The sequence below is a fragment of the Magnolia sinica genome, chromosome 7 (assembly GCF_029962835.1).
Source record: "Magnolia sinica isolate HGM2019 chromosome 7, MsV1, whole genome shotgun sequence".
NCBI classification, from domain to species: Eukaryota; Viridiplantae; Streptophyta; class Magnoliopsida; order Magnoliales; family Magnoliaceae; genus Magnolia; species Magnolia sinica.
This window is the reverse complement of record NC_080579.1, coordinates 61656178-61678174: the sequence shown is the minus strand read 5'-3', so window position 1 is coordinate 61678174 and position 21997 is coordinate 61656178. Positions and strand designations below refer to the sequence as shown.

The following is a 21997-nucleotide window of genomic DNA, read 5'->3' as shown; positions in this document are numbered from 1 at the left end:
GGGGAGGTGTATATCCACCCCTAAAGAGGTCGTTGTTGTTGAAAATGGGGGCACTCATACTTAGGATGCTATGTCTTACCACATCTAAAGCAAACGCCCGTGAACGGTCTCTGTGGTAGTGCTGAAGGTGTTGTTGGTGCTCGGAAGGATGGACGGTTCTTATGCCTCTACGGCCGTCAACGATGTTGCTGCTAAAAACTACTAGAGGGGGTCTTCCTCTTTCAATCTTCTCTGTGGTCACGGACCCTCTGCGAATCGTTCCATTCTGCCTCGTAAATCTGGGCCCTCTGAATTAACTGCTCAAAGGTCGGGAGTATGTGTCCGATGACACGACTCCTGAGGCCAAAATGTAAGTCGTTCTTAAAACGGCGGGCCTTTCGCTCCTCATCATCAACCAAATACGGTGCAAACCTCGATAGTACCACAAAATGAGGTGCATATTGCACCACAGACATGTCTACCTATACCAAGGTTTCAAAGTCTAACGCTCGCTACTGACAAATGTGGTCAGGGAAGTACTGCTAGTCGAATTGGTCTATGAAATCCTCCCATGTCTAGATGAAATTAGGCTCTAAAACACGGGTAACGGAGGTCCACCAGCGCTCAGCCTCACCCTGGAGAACAAATACGGCTAACTGGACCCGCTGCTGGGTTGTACATCCCATTGTATCAAAAATCTTCTCCACCTCGGAACGCCATCTCTCGGCTATGATCGGGTCTGGCTCGCCCTGGAAATGCAGGGGATCAAATTGTCGGAACTCTCAGAGAAGGGCGCTCGCGCGCTCCGGCTCCTCCTGGACTAGCGAAACAGCAGGTTGCTTACCTTGCCTCTAAAGGATGGCAGTCATGGCCCATATCATCTGTTGAAGTTGATCTGCACTCACAGGCACTGTTGGGGCTATAATAGACTCAGACAGAGGTTCATGAGTCTCAGGTAGGGGGACGAGAATCTTAGGCAGGGGAGTGAAAGTCGCTCGGGTCACTTGCTTAGGTGTCATGTCCTACAAGAAGGAACAAGAGCCTATTAACCTCGAACACTCTCGAATATACACATAATGGGGAGCTATATCAGAAAATCTCTAAGTTATTCGAACTCAAGGGTCTAATCATTCTAAGTTTTTAGCAATCATAGAGTGTAAGGTAGCTATTAGTATATATGTGATATTATCCTTAGGTATTCCCAGGTTATGCTCTGATATTAACTTCTGTGACATCTCAAACTCAAAAACTGGGCTCACAAAATTCTCGATCGCTAAAGCCAGTGCTGACAACCTCCGTAGTACCCCCTTCTTGGCTCTCAGTGTTCATACGCCAGATTTCGATCCTATGATCCTACAAGGAGGATTTTTCAACGTACTTTGATCTCGTCATAAGCATAACCACAAGTTTACCCAAATCATAAAGGCAAATCATAATCACATATCTATTAATATAACATTTGAATACAATGCTGAAAGGGAAATACATATATTGAAATCAAAGCTCCAGAAGTAAGCTACATGCTCCAAACACAACTCTGCTGCAACCTAATGCCACATGCATGCATCTATCGTGCATAAGCTTATAGAAAGCTTAGAGGGTAGTGAAAGTGTGTGCGCAAGGTGTGTGCCAAGTATTCAATATAATGCCATAATCATACAATGTCGAAAATACTGGCAAGATTATGAATCATACGATATTAGAGTAAGCGAAAACATACTATTAAGTCCATGAGTCATGCAATACAGATCAGCTATACAAATGTGGAATCGTAGAGATCCAAATATCCGATGCCGATGATGCAATGCAATATGCAAATCTTAAAGAGTTATGAATACCATCAACCTCGTCTAGGCCATATAAGTGTAGAAAACATAGCAACCCAAAATGCCACATGCCGCGGATGTAATGCACTATGCAGTGCGAATAAAATGACCAAGCTGGAGTGTGAAGTCGGGATGATAGTACATAATATCACAGGCTATGGGGTCCATCACAAGCGACTTCTATCCAAACTGGTCCCATACCTAAATTTGGATAGCCAGACTCAATGTAGTAGACTACTGATCTTAGGTTAGTTGCGCGCCCCAACTGAAATCCTTACCATTACAAAGGTATACAACAATTAGTTGTGCACCACCAGCCCAAGTGGATAGTGAATGAAGAAGTGAATGAGTATGTAACTCTTGCTCAATAAGTCCACATATCAGTACTGTACATCTCTGGGATCATCACAGGGTCTAATACACTTCAAACCAGATTGCCACCCCATCACGCGCAACCAGGTAAGTGGAAGAGACCTCACTATCTACCTAGCCAGTAGTCAGCCAATACCTACCTAGGACGTCGATAGTAGACTCATTTATGAGCTGGTCGAACTCAGCCTAGTTTTGCCCACTACGAATCGAGCAGATAAGGTCACACCCCCTCCCAAATGACGACGACATAGTAGGAGATGCAGCCTACTGGTATTAGGCACTCGGGCGCTCATGTATCCACTCGGTCTAGACATTAGGGCATCTCCTGGCCATAAAGGTTTAGGGACTTTCACCCACAGACATCCAAAGTGCACAGATGCTTGAACCAAACATTTTCGGTGTCCTATCTAGCCATCCATGACATGCATATAGCGGCTACAACCCTGATGTCCCTAGGGCGTACAGTAATCACAACACACAATGCAAGATGCATGAATCATATAATCCAGTCATGCATCAATCCTGCGCATACCGTGCGCTCATGTGAGACAATCTCCGCCTATCAGGGAGTCTCATAATAACCTGCCCAATGACATATGCAATAGTCAACCACATCTCATAATAAACATGCAAATGATGCGTATGGACATGTATCATAATGTTATTATAAGTGCTATGGTCTCATGCTCCTTTGATCGTCAAATTTTCTTATGCCGAAACCTCTATCTATGTCTTGTGTTTATATGTTGATATATATATGATCAAGACACTACATCACAATGGTTCAAGACATGTATGGTGCTCTGCTTTAAGAAATGTAAAGACATGTACTTTAAGCATCAATGTTCAGACCTACAACGATAAGAAGAGTACATTTCAAGACTCAAGTACAACTAAAGATGAAGTTTAAGTTCAAGCTTTCGAAGATCATAAGGTCAAGCTATATCAAGATAGAGATCTCAAGCTTCTTAAGGTTCAAAGGTCAACCTACATCTAAAAGGATGAAGTTCAGTGTTCATACTTCATGTCCCAGGTATGATAGACCTTAAATTGACCTTAGGGTAGGTCATTTTGTATGCATAATTCAAAATGAATCTATTTATATGAATTAGTCTGTTCTAAGACTAGTCATGGACCTTGTTCGACTAGTCCTAGCACTAGTTCGACCTGTCCAAGAAATTCCACGACCAATCCTAAGTTGTTGAAGATTTTTAGAATTTTTTGGTTACTCTACGACCAGTCCTAGAGATTGTTCGACCGGTCGTAGGGAGGTCACGACTTGACCTTCGACCAGTCCTAGAACTACGACTCAAACTCCATCAACCAAACATAGTTGTCTATGACCAGTCCTGGGTCTGCTACGACCAGTCGTAGAGTCCCTAAAACTAGTCATAGAACGGTTTTTAAGATTATGCTCAAAAATTTCAAAATGTCATTGGTTCTACGACCAGTCGAAGGGTTCCTAAGACCAGTCGTAGACGTGATCTTGTCATCTATAAATTGAACACGAATTTCAGAGTTTTTCATCGATTAAATTCAAGAAAATTCAAGCCTCCACTTTGAGATAAGTTTGTTCATTTTAAGCTAAGTTGTGTATATTTAATATTCTTTTTGTTAGCTTTTCTTATTTGATTTTATTCCTATATTCTAATCTTATTTGAAAAGAGGAATTGTTGTATTCCTTCTTCTTGGAATCAAAATCAAATAGAGCTACACCCATTTGATTTAATTTAAAATAAATTAGAACTTAGAACCATTATAAAGTGAGTTTTGGACATTGAACATTGATTCAAACATCTACTCCGATTGGTTCTACCGGGCTACTACAAAAAGGAGAAATTCAGGTATTATACTTTTATGTAATTTACATTCTTTTGGTTTTCTTTTGAGATTGAGCCAAAAAAATCTCATTAAGTTGGTTATCTGAGGAGAGCCAGAAAACTCAGAAAGTGTGGGTTTTTGGATTGTGTAAGCCCAAGTTAAAAAGACACAATTGTGAAGGTTTTAAGTGAACCTGTGAAACCTATTTTGATAGTGAACGCTAATATCCTCTGTGTGAGGATATTAGGAGTGGAGTAGCTGTGTGGCTGTTGTTTAACAGTTGGTGAACACACAGTCAAACCACTATAATTCCTTGTATTTTATGGTTTGAATGTTTACTTAAATTCCTATCTTTTATCATTCAAGTTTGTGGAATGTATGTGTGGATGTGAATGTTGCAATATTTGCATTTCAAGGAAAGTGGAAAATGTTGTAATAATTTAGATTTAAATTCTTACAATTTATCTCAATTCCTTGTTATTTATTTATTCCTTTTCGGTTTGAGTTTTTGATTCAAAGAACGTTCTAGAAATAAGGTTGTCCTGCCACAAACCCTTGGTTTTTATGGTGTAAGGTTGTCCTTAGAACTGCATTTGTTTCAATCTCTCAATACTTGATTATTGAGGTTGTTTTCCATTTAAGCATTGTGAATTGATTTCTTTTATTTGGCTATCACATTATTTAAATCCGCTATCATTATTTTCAATTTAGCATGGTCTTATTCACCCACACCCCCCCCCCTCTAGGACATATAGCTTCGCCTTTTCAAGTGGTTTCAGAGCCTAATAGCTCGTTTTTAAATTCTTTATTTTTGGATTCATTTCCTAAGCTAATGATCTATGTTATATTTAAGATGTAAAATTTTGATAGCCTTTCAGTCACTAGGCCTCCACCATTTGATGGCTCCAATTATGCCTATTGGAAAGGTAGGATGAGGATTTTCCTCAAATCAATGGATGAGAGCATGTGGCAAGCCACAGTGACTGAATGGACCCCTCCTACCATGGAAATAATTGGTGTCGATGGTTCAAAATCAATAAAAATTTCACCTTATTTCTCTTGGACCACACTTCAGAAAAGTGAGAGTAGTGTCAATGCAAAAGCACTAAACGCAATCACTTGCACATTATCACCGGATGAATTCAAAAGAATTATATCCTGCGATACTTCAAAGCAAGCTTGGGATATATTAGAAATGACACATGAGGGTACATCAATTGTAAAAAAATCTAAAGTCCAACTCCTCACAACCAAATTTGAAGAAATTCATATGGAGGAAAATGAAATGTTTATGGACTTTTATACAAGATTAAATGACATTGTAAACTCTATGTGGGGTCTTGGCGACAAAATCCCAAAAAGTAAAGTATGTGCAAAGATACTACGCTCACTTCCTGAACGGTTCAACTCTATGGTAACCACGATTTAGGAACTTCGTGATATGGACAATATGAGGGTAGAAGAACTAGTTGGTTCTTTACAAACCTATGAGTTAAACTTTAAAGATCGTAAAGGTAAATCTATCGCTCTTAAATCTTCTAAATGTATTTCTCAAGAAAACTCTAATTTAGAAAATTCTGAAGATGATATGGCTTTTTTAGCAAAAAAGTTTTACAAGATTTTCAAAAGTAAAAAGAAGGTAGACTTTCAAAAATCAAATGATAAGAGAAGATCTAAATCTAAAACTAAAACTTGGAAATCTTTGAAAGATAGTCAATGTTACAACTACTAAGAATATGGGCATTTAGCAAACAAATGTCCTAAAAAGGACAAATCTAAAAAGAAAGGAATGTTAGCTACTTGGGATGAATCTTCTGGCACTGAAGCCTCTTCTGAATCAGAAGATTCTGAAATTGAGTCGGGCAATGAAGTTAAAGCCCTTATGACTCTAGCCAAGTTCACTTTTTCAGATCATGATGATTCAACTAGTGAAGAAAATCTGAATAGTGATCATGAAAATGAAGAAGATCTTCAAGATGCTTACAATGCCTTATACAAGGAAAGTTGTAAAATTACCGTAAAACTGAAACTTCAAAAAGAAAAGTTTTTAAAACTCAAAGAAAATTTTGATTCACTTGTTTTAGAAAAATCCCTTATTTCAGATTGTTTTGAAAAGACAAAAAGTGATTTAGAATTTAAAACCCCCTAGATTGAAAATCTTAAATCTGAAAATGATAAACTTAAGCTTGAAAACTCTTCTATTTTGAGTTTAAAGGATACATGGAGGTATGCCCAAGGAGATCCAAAGTTTGAAAAACTTTTATCCAGATTTAGAAAATGTGGTGATAGATCTGGGTTGGGCTATGATAAGAATAGACCTTCTAAACAAAAAAAATACACCTCCTAAGTTTGTAAGAGGAGAAACCTCAAACTCAAAAGGGAGAAGTATTAATCAAAGTTTTTCTAAAAATAATAAATCTTTTCAAAAACCTAAAAGTAACTATGTCAATTATAAAAATCAAAACCAAAAAACCATTTAGTGGAAAAAATAGTTGATTTGCTTAAGGAGCTCTTAAAATCAACTCAGTGGGTCATTCTTACAATTATAAAAATAAAAAGACCAACTATACTCCTAAAACCAAAACAGTTATGAAATGGGTTCCTAAGGTTACTTGCTTGGTTGCCCACACCGCTTTCAAAGCAACAAGTCATTCAAAGTGGTACCTTGATAGCGGGTGCTCCAGGCATATGACAGGCGACAAGGCTTTTTTCACCGACCTTAAAGATATGACTGATGGATTAGTCACATTTGGTGATGGTAGCAACTGCAAAATTATTGGCCAAGGTACGGTTCAACTCTATAACCTCCCCTTATTTAAGAATGTTTTATATGTTGAGGGACTAAAACACAACCTGTTAAGCATATCTCAAATATGCGATAACAATCAGAGTGTGAAATTTTCTAATCAAGGTTGTGAAATCATAAACAAAAATGGTTCTGTAATATTAACTAGTCACAGAACTTCTGAAAATAGCTACATTGTATAAAATAACAGCTCATCTAATCAATCGTGCTACATAGTACATATCGATGAGACAGAATTATGGCATAAATGCCTTGGACATGTACACTACCATAATTTACACAGATTGAGCAAAGGAGAACTAATACGAGGTTTACATAAATTACAAAAAGTATATAAAATATGTGGTGAATGCCAGTATAGCAAGGAAACAAGGAGCTCTCACAAAAAGGTGAACTCCAATGCCACATCAAGACCACTTGAGCTACTCCACATGGATCTTATAGGACCTACAAGGATGAAGAGTCGAGGTGGCAAAAAATACATCCTGGTAATTGTGGATGATTTTACCAGATTCACTTGGGTAGCTTTCTTAAAAGATAAATCAGAAACCCTTGATGAAGTGAAAGGGATTATCAAATGGATCCAGACTGAACAAAGTTTTCAAGTCTATAAGATCCGTAGTGATCATGGATCTGAGTTCAAGAATAGCAGTTTTGAAAAATTCTGAAGCGATCAGGGAATATTAAATGAATTGTCTGCTCCCAAAACACCGCAACAAAATGAAATTGTGGAAAGGAAAAATAGAGTGCTTCAAGAAATGGGAAACATAATGTTAAATAGTATGAAAGCTCCTTAGAAATCTTTGGGCTGAAATAGTGAATACCGCCTGCTATATTATTAACCGAGTTTATACTTGTAAATCTAATAATAAAATGGCTTATGAACTTTGGTTTAATAAGAAGCCTACTATCAAATACTTTCGAGTTTTTAGTAGCAAGTGCTATATTTTACGTGACCGTGAAGATTTGGAAAAGTTTGACACTAAGAGTGATGAAAGGATCTTTTTAGGATACTCTTTAAACAGTCGGGCATATCGTGTACTGAACAACAGGACTGGTGTGATTCAAGAGTCCATTAATGTGGTCATTGATGATCACTCGAATACACCTGTCCCAAGTTCAGATAATGATGAAGTTCTTTTAATTGACAAACCAGATACTTCATCAAATCAAGAAAACTCTGAACTGAGGACTGTCAAAGATCATCTAACCACTCAAATTCTTGAAAACCCTCTCATTAGTGTGCACACTCATAGACAATTAGAAGACATATGTAATTACGTGTACTTTACTTCCCAGATAGAACCGGTGAACGTAAAAGAAGCGCTTTCTAACGAAAACTGGATAGTAGCTATGCAGGAAGAACTTAATCAATTTGTTCAAAATGATGTCTGGTATCTTGTTCCTAGACCTAAAGATAAACATATTATCGAAACAAAATGGATTTTCAAAAATAAGTTTGATGAACTTGGTAACATTATTCGAAACAAGGTAAGACTGGTTGTATAAGAGTACACTCAAACAGAAGGCATTGATTACGATGAAAATTTTGCCCCAGTTGCTCGTATTGAATCAATCAAAATTTTTATATCCATTGCATGCTTTAGAAAGTTTAAAATTTATCAAATGGATGTAAAGAGTGCTTTTTTGAATGGCGATTTACATGAAGAAGTATATGTTGAACAACCTACAGGGTTTGAAGACCCTAAGTTTACTGATCATGTACACCGTCTTAAAAAAGTTCTATATGGTTTAAAACAAGCTCCTAGAGCATGGTACAAAAAATTGACTAAGTTTTTAGTAAGTCATAATTTTCAAATGGGTAGTGTCAATAAGATGCTCTTTGTTAAGAAACATAATGATGATATCTTATTGGTTCAGATCTATGTGGATGGTATTATTTATGGATCAACATGTACCAACATGACTGTTGAGTTTGCAGATTTGATGAAATCTAGGTTTGAAATGAGCATGGTTGGGGAGTTAAACTATTTCCTAGGGTTGCAAGTAAAACAACAACCTGATGAAATTTTTATTTCTCAAACTAAGTATGCCTTGAACTTGATTAAAAGATTCAGATTTGAGAATGGTAAGAGTTTTGAGATTCCTATGAGTACAACTCGAAGACTCTCAAAGGACTCTACAGGTAAAGATGTGAATCCTAAATTGTATCTTAGCATGATTGGTAGTTTACTTTATTTATCGGCTAGTAGACCTGATATTGCTTTCAGTGTTGGTATTTGTGCTAGATATCAGGCTAATCCTAAAGAATCACATTTAACTGCTATTAAGTGGATTATTCGATATGTCACAAGTTCTGCTAATTTAGGTCTTTGGTATCCATATGATACTAGTGTTTAGTTGGCTGGGTACACTGATGATGATTGGGCTGGAAATATCGATGATAGAAAATCAACTAGTGGTAGTTGTTTTTATGTTGGAAATTGTTTAGTTTCTTGTTTTAGGAAGAAGCAAAGTTCTATATCACTCTCAACTACTGAGGCTGAATACATTGCGGCTGGAAATGGTTGTACTCAACTTGTTTGGATGAAACGTATGTTAAGTGATTATGGAATAGAACAAGATTCTATGGTCTTATATTATGATAATTTCAGTGCTATAAACATTTCTAAAAATCTAATCCAGCATTCATGTACCAAGCACATTGACATTAGGTATCATTACATTCATGAATTAGTGGAAAAAAAGATAATATCTTTGGAATATATACCAACCGAGACTCAACTTGCTGACATTTTCACTAAACCGCTTGACAAAAATAGGTTTAGTAAATTGAAATTTGATCTTGGTATGTGAAATTTAAATTGAATATTCTTGCATACTTGTATCATAGTGTATTTATATTTGATAATTTATGTGATCAAATTTTAAATTTTTATGAAAATTTCATATTTTAGTCGGTACACGACTAGTCGAGGATGTACTCGACCAGTCGTGGTATGACCGATCGAGGACATCTCAAGATCGATCGTAGAGTGCGTTGGGTCTTTTAAAATTTGGAGAAAATCTCATGTTCTTCATTTCCTTTTTCCTCTCTAACGAGCCGTGGCCTGACCAGGCGAACCCACCTTCATTGTTCTTCAAGGTTAGTGGTTCTTTTGCTTTTTTCTTGTAGATTCTTGTTAATAGTACTCCATTTTCACTCTTGGAGTAATCTATTTGATCTTTCATTACAATTTTGGGGCTTCCTTTTGAAAAATCCGTTTTATCAAAACTCCATTTCAAATCTATTGAATCTTCTTATTTCCATGTGTTTATTCTTAGAAATGGATGCTAGAGGGAAAAAGAAAACTTCTCGAGGTCTATTGTCCTCTAGATCAACTCCAATCACTCGGCACTATCTTCAGTCTCTCGAAGATGATCCCTCTGATGTGCAGGATTTGCGTATACGTAGTGTCATTGTTGAGAGACCAATATCCATTGAACACACTGCTCCTTTTGGTATATTTCCACTCTTCCAAGCTGTAGGATGGGATAACATTTTACATTGGGGTGGGCTTGTGTACCAATCTATTACACAGGTCATGATTGCATGTATCTTAGAATTCTCTTTTGAGAATTTAACTTTTAAAATTGATACTAGAGAAGGTCCATTTGAGGTTGATCGTCATCTAATTGCAGAGTTAATGGATATACTTGTTAACGAGGAGGGTATTTCTATTCATACTTTAGCTGAAAAGCCCTCAGAATCTGAAAAGCGTATGCTAACCCGAGATTTATGTAACATGAATGTGCAATGGACTCATAAAGGGAATACGCGCCCCTCAAGGTACTTGTTACCCAAATATGGGGTACTTCACAGGATTTTTATTTCTAATCTGTATCCTCATTCTAGTAATAAGACAGAATTAACTGCCTTTATGGTCTGTGTTTTGCACTCTGTCATTTCTGGTACTAAAATTTACCTTTCTTAATTGAAATGTCATTCCATTATTCAGTCTCGTCTCCATCCAGGTCATAGTGATATTCCTTTTGCCAATCTCATGACTGTTTTAGCTAATCACATACTAGTCGCTATGCCTGTTGGAGAGGCTCCCATCCATCGTCTTATTTTTAACAATTCGAATATTAACAAGATGAAATTGGAATTGGCTCGTGGCTAAGTGGATGTTGGTGGTGGAGGAGCTGAAGCTGGGAATGAAGAAGCTGGTAATCTTCCTTCTGTTGACGTGAATATGGATGATATTTTCGATGAACTTGATTCATATTCTGGAAATGATCCTGACTATGAGCCATATGAGTTTGATGCTCATCTTTGTGCTCTAGAGGAGAAGGTAGAGAATATGAATATTGCCCATGATCTTCAGTTTAAATATATGCGCAAGTATCTTAGGCGCTTGAACAACCATTCCTGCTCTATCTTCAGGATCTGATTGAGTGATTTTAATTCTTGGTCTGTATTATCTTTCATACTTATGTTGGATTGTGCACTTTAGTTGATTTGCTGACTTTTTAGTTAAACTGGTAAATGGATTGTGAACTTTTACTTGCTTATATATTGTCGATTAAATCCATCTATTACTCCATCTTTTAATCCTTTACATTGTTTCTTCCTTTGTCCTTTTGTGATAAAAAGGGGAAGAAGGCTTATGGAAGCTCTTTTGGATGCTTATGGTTTGATTGCTTATGGATATGAGTAGTACTATCACATATGTGTAGCAATCATTATAATTTTTTATATGTGTGCTACTACTTAGGGGGAGTAAGTATAGATGAATGTTGTGTGCTTGGTAGTTTATGACAACTGGTGCATGATTCTTTATTATGCATGTGGTGCTTCTCTTATTTTTATATGAGTGTGTTTTGTCACAAATTTGACAAAGGGGGAGATTGTAAGTGCTATGGTCTCATGCTCCTTTGATTATCAAATTTTGTTGTGCCAAAACCTCTATCTATGTCTTGTGTTTGTATGTTGATATATATATGATCAAGACACTACATCACAATGGTTCAAGACATGTATGGTGCTCTGCTTCAAGAAATGTAAAGACATGTACTTTAAGCATCAATGTTCAAAGCTACATCGATAAGAAGAGTACATTCCAAGACTCAAGTACATTTCAAGACTCAAGTACAACTAAAGATGAAGTTTAAGTTCAAGCTTTCAAAGATCTCAAGATCAAGCTATATCAAGATAGAGATCTCAAGCTTCATATGGTTCAAAGGTCAACCTACATCTGAAAGGATGAAGTTCAATGTTTATACTTCATGTCCCAGGTATGATAGACCTTAGATTGACCTTAGGGTAGGCCATTTTGTATAAATAATTCAAAATGAATCTATTTATATGAATTGGTCTATTCTAAGACTAGTCCTGGACCTTGTTCGACTACTCCTAGCACTAGTTCAACCTGTCTAAGAAATTCCACGACCAGTCCTAAGTTGTTGAAGATTTTCAGAATTTTTTGGTTACTCTAGAACTAGTCTTGGAGACTGTTCGACCGGTCCTAGGGAGGTCAGAACTCGACCTTTGACCAGTCCTAGAACTACGACTCAAACTCCAGCAACCAAACCTGGTTGTTTACGACCAATCCTGGGTCTGCTATGACCTATTGTAGGTGGTCTAAGACCAATCATAGACTCCCTAAGACTGGTGGTAGAACAGTTTTTAAGATCGCGCTCAAATTCAAAATGCCGTTGGTTTTATGACCAGTCGAAGGGTTCTTAAGACCAGTTGTAGACGTGATCTTTTCATCTATAAATTGAACACGAATTTTAGAGATTTTCATCAATTAAATTGAAGAAAATTCAAGCCTCCACTCTGAGATAAGTTTTTTCATTTTAAACTATGATGTGCATATTTAATATTCTTGCTATTAGCTTTTCTTATTTGATTTTATTCCTATATTCCAATCTTATTTGAAAAGAGGAATTACTGTATTCCTTCTTCTTGGAATCAAAATCAAATAGAGCTACGCCCATTTGATTTAATTTAAAATCAATTAAAACTTAGAACCATTGTAAAGTGAGTTTTGGACATTGAACGTTGATTCGAACATCTACTTCGATTGGTTCTACCGGGCTACTATAAAAAGGAGAAATCCAGGTATTTTACTTTTATGTAATTTACATTCTTTTGGTTTCTTTTGAGATTGAGCGAGAAAAATCTTATTATGTTGGTTATCTGAGGAGAGCCAGAAAACTCAGAAAGTGTGGGTTTTTGGATTGTGTAAACCCAAGTTAAAAAGACACAATTGTGAAGGTTTTAGGTGAACCTGTGAAACCTATTTTGATAGTGAACGCTAATATCCCCTGTGTGAGGATATTAGGAGTGGAGCAGCTGTGTGGCTGTTGTTTAACAGTTGGTGAACACACATGCGAACCATTTAATTCCTTGTGTTTTATGGTTTGAATGTTTGCTTAAATTCCCATCTTTTATCATTCAAGTTTGTGGAATGTATGTGTGGATGTGAATGTTGTAATATATGCATTTCAAGCAAAGTGGGGAATTTTGTAATAATTTAGATTTAAATTCTTAGAATTTTTCTCAATTCCTTGTTATTTATTTATTCCTTTTCGGTTTGAGTTTTTGATTCAAAAAACGTTCTAGAAATAAGGTTTTCCTACCATAAACCCTTGGTTTTTATGGTGTAAGGTTGTCCTTAAAATTGCATTTGTTTCAATCTCTCAATACTTGATTATTGAGGCTATTTTCCATTTAAGCATTGTGGATTGATTTTTTTTATTTGGCTATCACATTATTTAATTCCGTTGTCATTATTTTAAATTTGGCATAGTCCTATTCACCCTCCCCCCCTTCCTAGACATATAGCTTGGCCTTTTCAGTTATGTTGTCACATACTTATAATCGGTATTGACAATCGGCACCGATAATCGACCTCGATAATCGACCTATACAATCGTCCTGATAATCGGCCTTGGTAATCAAAATCGGCCATGACAATCGGCCTCGACAATTGAAATTGGCCTCAACAATCAGAATTGGCCTCGACAATCAGAATCAACCTCGATAATCAGAATTAGCCTCAACCATCAGAATCGGCCTCAACAATCGAAATCAGCCTCGACAATCGGAATCGGCCTCGACAATCGGCCTTAACAATTAGAATCGGTAATCGGCCTAACAAAGGGCCTAAGGGAAGGTCATAATGTGGACATTTAACCATCACCACCCATCAATGTGGACATTTAACTATCATTGCTCCCAAGAGTGGCCCTCATAGAGCCAAACGTATAGTGGGCCCATGCCTCACACAATGGCCTAATATACATCATCTTGGGCCTCTCTCAAGGGCCTAATACACATCATGATGAGCCTCACTTATGGGCTACATATGCATCTCATTGGGCCTCGCTCATGGACCTCATGTACATCACAATGGGCTACAATACATGGGCCCCATATATGTCAAATGGGCCACAATATATGGGCCAAAAAATACATCTCATTGGGCCTTACCAAATGGGCCGGAAATACATCACAATGGGCCTTACCAAATGGGTTGAAAATACATCACAATGGGCCTTACCAAATGAGCCAAAAACACATCACTATGGGCCACTCACATGGGCCTAACACTCGTCACTATGGGCCGCTTACATGGGCCCAACACACAACGCTATGGGCCGCTCACACGGGCCCAATACACATCACTATGGGCCGCATCACATGGGCCTCATCAATGGGCTTTAAATACAAAAGAGGTGGGCCCCATCACATGAGCTAAAAGTACAAATAGGTGGGCCCCGCACATGGATAAAAAATACATCATGATGGGCCTCATGGACGGGCCGCACCAATGGGCCATAAATACGCAACAGGTGGGCCCTGCACATGGGCCTTAAATACATAACATATAGGCCCAACACACAGGGGTCTCATAAGCATCAAATGGGCCACGTATTTGAGCCTCAAATACATCAGAAGGGCCATGTGTCATAGGTCAAATACATATCACAATGGGCCTTACCCATAGGCCATGAATACATCACAATGGGCCAGCCTCAGATTCAAGCAGGTGGGCCCCATCATATGGGCTTTAAATACAAGGCAAGTGGGTCCTAGCACATGGACCTCAAATACAAGGCAGATAGGCCCCTTGGATGGGCCACACCAATGGGCCTCAAGTGGGCTTGGACCACACTAAAAATCATTTCAATAGTTGTAAGTGTAACACGTGTATCACTGTACACAATCATTCCATGGGGCACATGGCCCACTAACGATGATCAACACTGTCCAAACATTGTCCAGGTAAATCAGCACCATCCAAACATTGTCTATGTAAATCAGCACCATCCAAACATTTCCCATGTAAATCAGCACCATCCAAACATTGGACAACACCATTCAAACACTGTCCAGCACCGTCCAGCATAATCTGGACGGTGTGGATATAGTCCATACATCACAGTGGGTTTCCACGGATGGATGGACGGTACGAACATCAAAGTAGGCCATTGCACAGATGGTGCAGATGCGACATGCATCCTGGTGGGACTGTATATGGCACTGTCCAGATGGACGGTGCAGATGAAACACATACATATATGGTGGGTCCCATGGAACTTGTTGACGTCTCAAGTCAATTGAATGGTTGGTGTGAGATACACCAGTCAATCACCTTCTCTCAGCAGGTGGGTCCCATATGGGGCCCACTAGATATATATATCTAATATATTATTATTGTTATTATTATTGTTATTATTGTTATTATTACTATTATTATTATTATTATTATTTGTATTGCAGTTTTGCAATGTGTAGCGTCCATTGATGGACGACTGGATGAAAATTCATACGTTTAGTGGGTTTCACAAGCACCGTCCAGAGGGATGGTGCAAATATACAACAAATACATCAACATGGGTCCCACCTACCCACACATGTCACACGTGTGGGGTGGGCCCACAATTCAAGCAGATGGATGGTGTGTGTAAGACACACATTAAGGTGGATTTCCACCGTCCACTGGATGGCATGGAATGAAACATATACATTATGTTGGGCTCCCACCTGTCCAGTCTATGGACTGTGTAGATGGTGGGACCCACCACACTTGCTAACGTCACAGTAGTGGGACCCATAGAGCTTAGTGGCGTCAATACACCAACTGGTGTGAGGTACCCAGCCAATTTGTTTCCCATTTCAAGTGGACCTCATCGTCCAGCAAGCTGGACGGTGTAATAAAACCCATAAATCATGGTGGTCCTCGCGCAGGATGGCATGGACACACCATGCATCAGGGTGGGGTCCACATTTATGTGGCCCACTAGTTTTAGATCAAACCAATATTTGTATTTTTCCTTCATGAGATCAGTCCCAAAAAAAAATAGGCAGCAACATGGTGGGCCTCAAGATCGAATGGTGAGAATAATACATCAAGGTGGGCCATGCAATCAAGTAAAAAGAGAGGGAAAGAGAGAGAGAGAGAGAGAGAGAGAGAGAGAGAGAGAGAGAGAGAGAGAGAGAGAGAAGGGGAGGGACCCTACCACTATGGGCCCTCCCTAAACAATACATACATCAAGATGGATCCCACTATATGTGGGCCCTACATCAAAATCAGATACTATGAACAACCACCTTTGATGTCCACTTCCTTCTTCCGCCTATAGCCTCTAGAGCTCCAAGGGATCGATTTCAACGGTCGAGATGATCTTTGGATGGTGGAGATGGGAGGTAGGAAGGTGGGCCACACCAAGCTTCTCCTTTCATGGAGCTTGGACGTTGGACTCTCATGGGGTTGGTTGGGAGTAATGAGAGAGAGATGAGAGAGGGAGTGATGTAAGAGAAGTGATGGGAGAGAGGGATGGGTGAAAAGTGGAGTGATGGGTGTACTTGACATGTATGGGTTGTAAGAAAGGGAGTTGACTTTCTGGTTGCTTTGTACTTGACATGATGGGATGGAGTACTTGACATTTGATATGATTGATGGGACATTCTCTTGGAACTACAAAATGCGGTGTTTTCCTCAAACTGAACGTGGGCCCACATCTCTTGGCCCGGGTATCGCATCCGTGTGCGAGACGCGGCGTCAGAACCGCGATGATAGCACGGTCGCAAGGGTACAAGTCTCGAGTTGAGCCAACTCAGGACTAAAGGTAGAGGATGATGAATTTAACATTTTCGAATCTTTAAAGTACTAAATAGAATTAATGCATATATGAAAACAGTTTATACCTTAAGGGAGGATTTGGTGAAATCAATACTACCTAAGTTATTAAGCATTAAATATCAATTTCACGTGGAACACCAGAACGAACACTACATGAAAAATGAAAAAAAAGGACTGATTTTGAGATGGTTATGGATTGTCTCTAAAATTCCTTTGTTTAAAGACGGTTTAGAGACGGCTGTAAACTGTCTCTAAAATTTTAGACAGCTCTTAACCGTCCCTAATATTGTCTTAAAATGTTGAAAGTCCACAAATCATTTAAGACAGTTAGGATCCATCATTAAGTGTGGAGAAAAGACGGCTATCGACCGTCTGGAATAAAAGACGGTCTTTGACCATTTTATATGTGGTCATCTGAGACGGTCAAAGACCGTCCGCAATAGAGATGGTCATTGGACGTCTTTTACTTGTAATCTGAGACTGTCAAGGACCGTCTACATTAGAGATGTTCATTGGCCGTCTTTTACTAGTAATCTGAGACTATCAAAGACCGTCTGCATTAGAGACGGTCCTTAGCCGTCTTATAGCCCTGTCAAAGACCGTCTACACTAATGCTCAGGTCAAAAATTAAGAAGTTCAAAAAAATTATGAATTAAAAAAAAAAAATAGTTCAGAAGCTTAGAAAAATAATTAACAATGTTTAAGAAAAATTTAAATTTTGACAAAAAAAACTGTGATTTTATAAAAATCTAGATTTTGAAAAAAAAAAATTAAGAACTTTAAATAATGTTGATAATTTTGATAAAAAAAGATTTCGATAAAAAAATGATATTTTGAAAAAGAAAATTTAAAAAATTAAATAAAATTGTGAAAAAACTAATAAATTGTAAAAAAAATATATTTTTTAAAAGAGAAAACTAGATTTTGTATTTTGATAAGAAAATTAAAAAGTTATATAACAAAAGTGAGATTTAAAAAATGATATTTTGAAAAAGAAAATTTAAAAAATTAAACAAAATTGTGAAAAAATTGACAAATTGTGAAAAAATATATATTTTAAAAAAGAAAACTAAATTTTGTATTTTAACAAGAAAAATTGAAAAGTTAGATATCAAAAGTGAGATTTTGATGATGTGTTGTATATCCTTGTCACCCCTATGTTTCTCCAACCCATTTTTGGGCTAGGTATAAAAAATTGTGTAGATTTAAATCTTAAGTGGACCACACCACTAGAAAGAATGATAATATAGTACCTCGCCATTAAAAATTGTAAAGAGCCCATCGTAAGGTTTTAGTAATGTTTATTTGCAATCCAACTTGTTGATAATGTAAAGAAGATCTAGATGAAGGTAAACTACAAAGATCAAATTGATCTAAAACTTTTGTGGCCTTCAAAAGGTTTTTAATAGTTATTCATCATTGTTTTGATTGGTATGGCCCACCTGAGATTATTGAGTTCTTATGATTTGAAATCACATCTTAAAATATGATGGAAAAATATATGGACGGTGTCGATATACATAAATATTTCAAGGTGGACCCTACACGGTTAGAGTAACACCCATGAAGGAGTTACATAAATAGTGAAATGGTACTATAAGGTCACCTCATGGGAACTTCCCATGAGGTTAATTTGTGTGCGCCCCACCATGATGTGTGTAGAACATCAACACCATGATGCATTTGATGTGTCCCCTTTAAGTCCTAAAATCAGTCATATATGAAACTCAGGTGGGCTGTAGCATCTAAAACTATGTGAAGACATCCCTAAAACATATAAAAGCATTTGGTGGGGCGCACATGAGTTTTGGATGTGTATGAAACTTGGTCTGACTCCTCATCCAAGTGGGACACATAATGAATGGGCTGGATCTATTAACCACATCTAGGTGGGCCCAATAAATGATTATGAATGTTTTAATGGGAGGGTAACCCTCTCAACTATAGTATGTGGTGTGGCCCACCCAAGTCATGGATTGACTTTATTTTTAAGCTCATGGCCCACCATGGAATGGTGCATCTGACTGACGAGGCAGATCCAAAGTTTAAGTGGACCCACCATAGAAAAGAGTGGGATAGTGACACCTACTATTAAAACCTTCTTAGGGCTCGCCGCGATGTTTATTTGAGATCCAACCTGTTTATAAGTTAATATAGACATGGAATAAGGGAAAACATATATATTATCTTGGTTGAAAACTACATAACATATTAACAATAGAAATTTATTTTTTATTATTTCTTATGGTGTGGTCCACTTAGACCTGTAATCTACATAATTTTTTGGCTCATCCACTGAAACTATATATCAGAATTGATGGGCGGTTTAGATCAAACACATATATTTCAATGGGCCCCATGAAGCCCCTCAAGGTGGGCCATACCATCTAAAATCATGTGAAGAAATGCCTAAAACATATAAAATCACTTGGTGGGGCCCACCTAAAATTTTGATGCATATGAAACTTGGTCCGACTCCTCATCCAAGTGGGACACACATAATGGATATACAATATATGAATCAAAGTAGGCCCAAGGTCAAGTCTGGCATCAGGTTGGTTAAGGTCAGGCCAAAGGAGCTGGGCAACAAAGAGCTTTGTTGGGGCTTGTATAACCTAATAAATAGATTGGATGTCAAATAAATAGTAAAGTGGACCTTAGGAGGATTTTAATGATGAATATCTAATCACTATTGTTTTCATGTGGTGTGGTCCACCTGAGATTTATATACCTCTCATTTTTGGGCCCCACCATGATGTATGTTTTGTATCCACACCTTCCATCCATCTGGAGAGATCACTTTAGGGCAATGTCCAAACAACGAGTTAAATCCAAAGTTCCAGTGGACCCCAACACAGAAAACAGTGGGACAGTAATGCTAGTGTGGTCCATTTAATAATTGTAAATTACTCATGTTTGGGATCATGATCTAAAATGATCTCTCCAAAGTGATGAACGGTGTAGATATGATAAATACATCATTGTGAGGCCCATTTAACTTTGATCTCCTTTAAACCGTTCGTGTAACTCGGAGCTCGAGGAGCGTCAACACTCTCTCTCCCTCTTGAAAACAGATTGGCAACTCCCCCTGCCACCAGCCATCTGTGGGCCCCACCATGATGTATGTATTTCATCCATTCCATTCATCCATTTTTACTGAAAATTTAGGGCTTGATCTAAAAAATTAGAGGGATAGAAATCTTAGGTGGACCACACCACATGAAAACAATAGTGATTGGATATCCACCATTAAAATCCTCCTAAGGCACACTGTACTATTTATTTGACATCCAATATGTGGATTAGGTCATACAGGCCTAGATTAAGGGAAAAAATAAAAATTAGCTTAATCTAAAACTTCTAGGGCCCCCAAAATGTTTTTAATGGTCGACACTCAATAGTGTTTTCTGATTGTGTAGTCCACCCAAGAATTATTTCAGGCTCATTTTTTGGAATCGTACACAAAATGATGTTATGAAATGTATGGATGGCATGGATGAAACAAATCGATCATGGCGGAGCCCATAGAGTGATACCAGGTCCAAAGTTCAAGTTAACGTTTTCAATCTACTGGTTTTTCATTGTGAGTCTTGCATTTTATGTAAAATGGTGTTGACTCATCCATAACAATAGTGGCTAAGATATAGAGTTATCCAGACCATCAAAATAATTGGTCTAGTTGTAAATAGTAAATATTTATAATTTTATTATGTAAATGGCCCCCAAAATGTTTTTAATCGTCAATGCTCAATAGTGTTTTCTAATTTTGTGGTCCATCCAAGATTTACTTCAGGCTCATTTTTTGGGATCATACACAAAATGATGTTATGAAATGTATGGACGGCGTAGATGAAACAAATCGATCATGGTGGGGCCCATAGAGCGATACCAGGTCCAAAGTTCAAGTTAACGTTTTCAATCCACTGGTTTTTCATTGTGAGACTTGCATTTTATGTAAAATGGTGTTGACTCGTCCATAACAATAATGGTTAAGATATAGAGTTATCCAGACCATTGAAATAATCAGTCTAGTTGTAAATAGTAAATATTTATAATTTTATTATGTAAAACGATCTTAACCATCCAGAAAATGGTCCCATGCATGTACGACCGTTAATAAAGTTGGTGTTATAAATAATGGTAAACTCACAATATACGGATTTGAAATTTTTATCTTCTTTAAAAAATGAAAACCATCAAACGCCTGCTCCTCTTTTCCTATTTTCCCTCTTTTCCTCATCTTCCATTGATGAGAAACCCTTCCAGGGCCATTTGAGCGTCATCTTCCATTGAGCATCACCTTTAAATGGAAGGCCCTACATTTTGTTTCACCTACACTAAGGTATACTTCCATTTCATCCCTCCCTCGAATTGTATTACAACAGATTTCTCTAATGCATCTCTTCCTTTTCTTCTCCTTACTATCCTTACCAAATATCATGTATGTATTTCCATCAAAATGCTGGAACGTTCATTCATCTTCTTTTTCATTTTTCTTTTTCATTTGATCTTGAAAAAGAATTAGATTTCCTCAAAAAGATAATAAATAAAAACAGAAATCCATGACTCAAAATCCATTTTACGGTGATGAACCATTAAAGGCCGTGGGTAAGGATGTCATTATCGACTAGAGTATTTTTAGCCATGGATATGACTATCCTGATGGATGGTGTGGATTTACTTCCACGGTTGCCATGTGTAAGGAACTGGGCATTGAATGCACGTTTTTGATCAACCGGCATCATAATTGGGTAAAACTTCCTGCTGAGTGAAGCAGGGTGGGGCCCACCATGATGTTTGAGATAAATCCCCACGTTCATCTAATTTTATAAATCATTTTAGGATACTATCCAAAAAATGATGCAAATCCAAAACTCAAGCAGGCCGTACGACAGAGGATCGAAAGCCTATAGTGGGTCACAGAAGTTTTAGATCTGGCTAATTTTTATGTTTTCAGTTCATCACAATAAAAATGACCATATTAACAGTATAGATGGCATATAAATATCAGTGGACTCAGGAAGGTTTTAATGGTAAGCATTTACTTACCAGCTTTTTCCTGTTGTGTGGCCCACTTGAGTTTTGGATTTGTATCA

At 37.7% G+C, this 21997-nt stretch overlaps 1 pseudogene; it reads right to left on the bottom strand.

Moving 5' to 3' along the window:
• Positions 1-21997, bottom strand: part of LOC131250644 (phosphoinositide phosphatase SAC3-like) — a 74128-nt pseudogene that overhangs the window by 11683 nt on the left and 40448 nt on the right.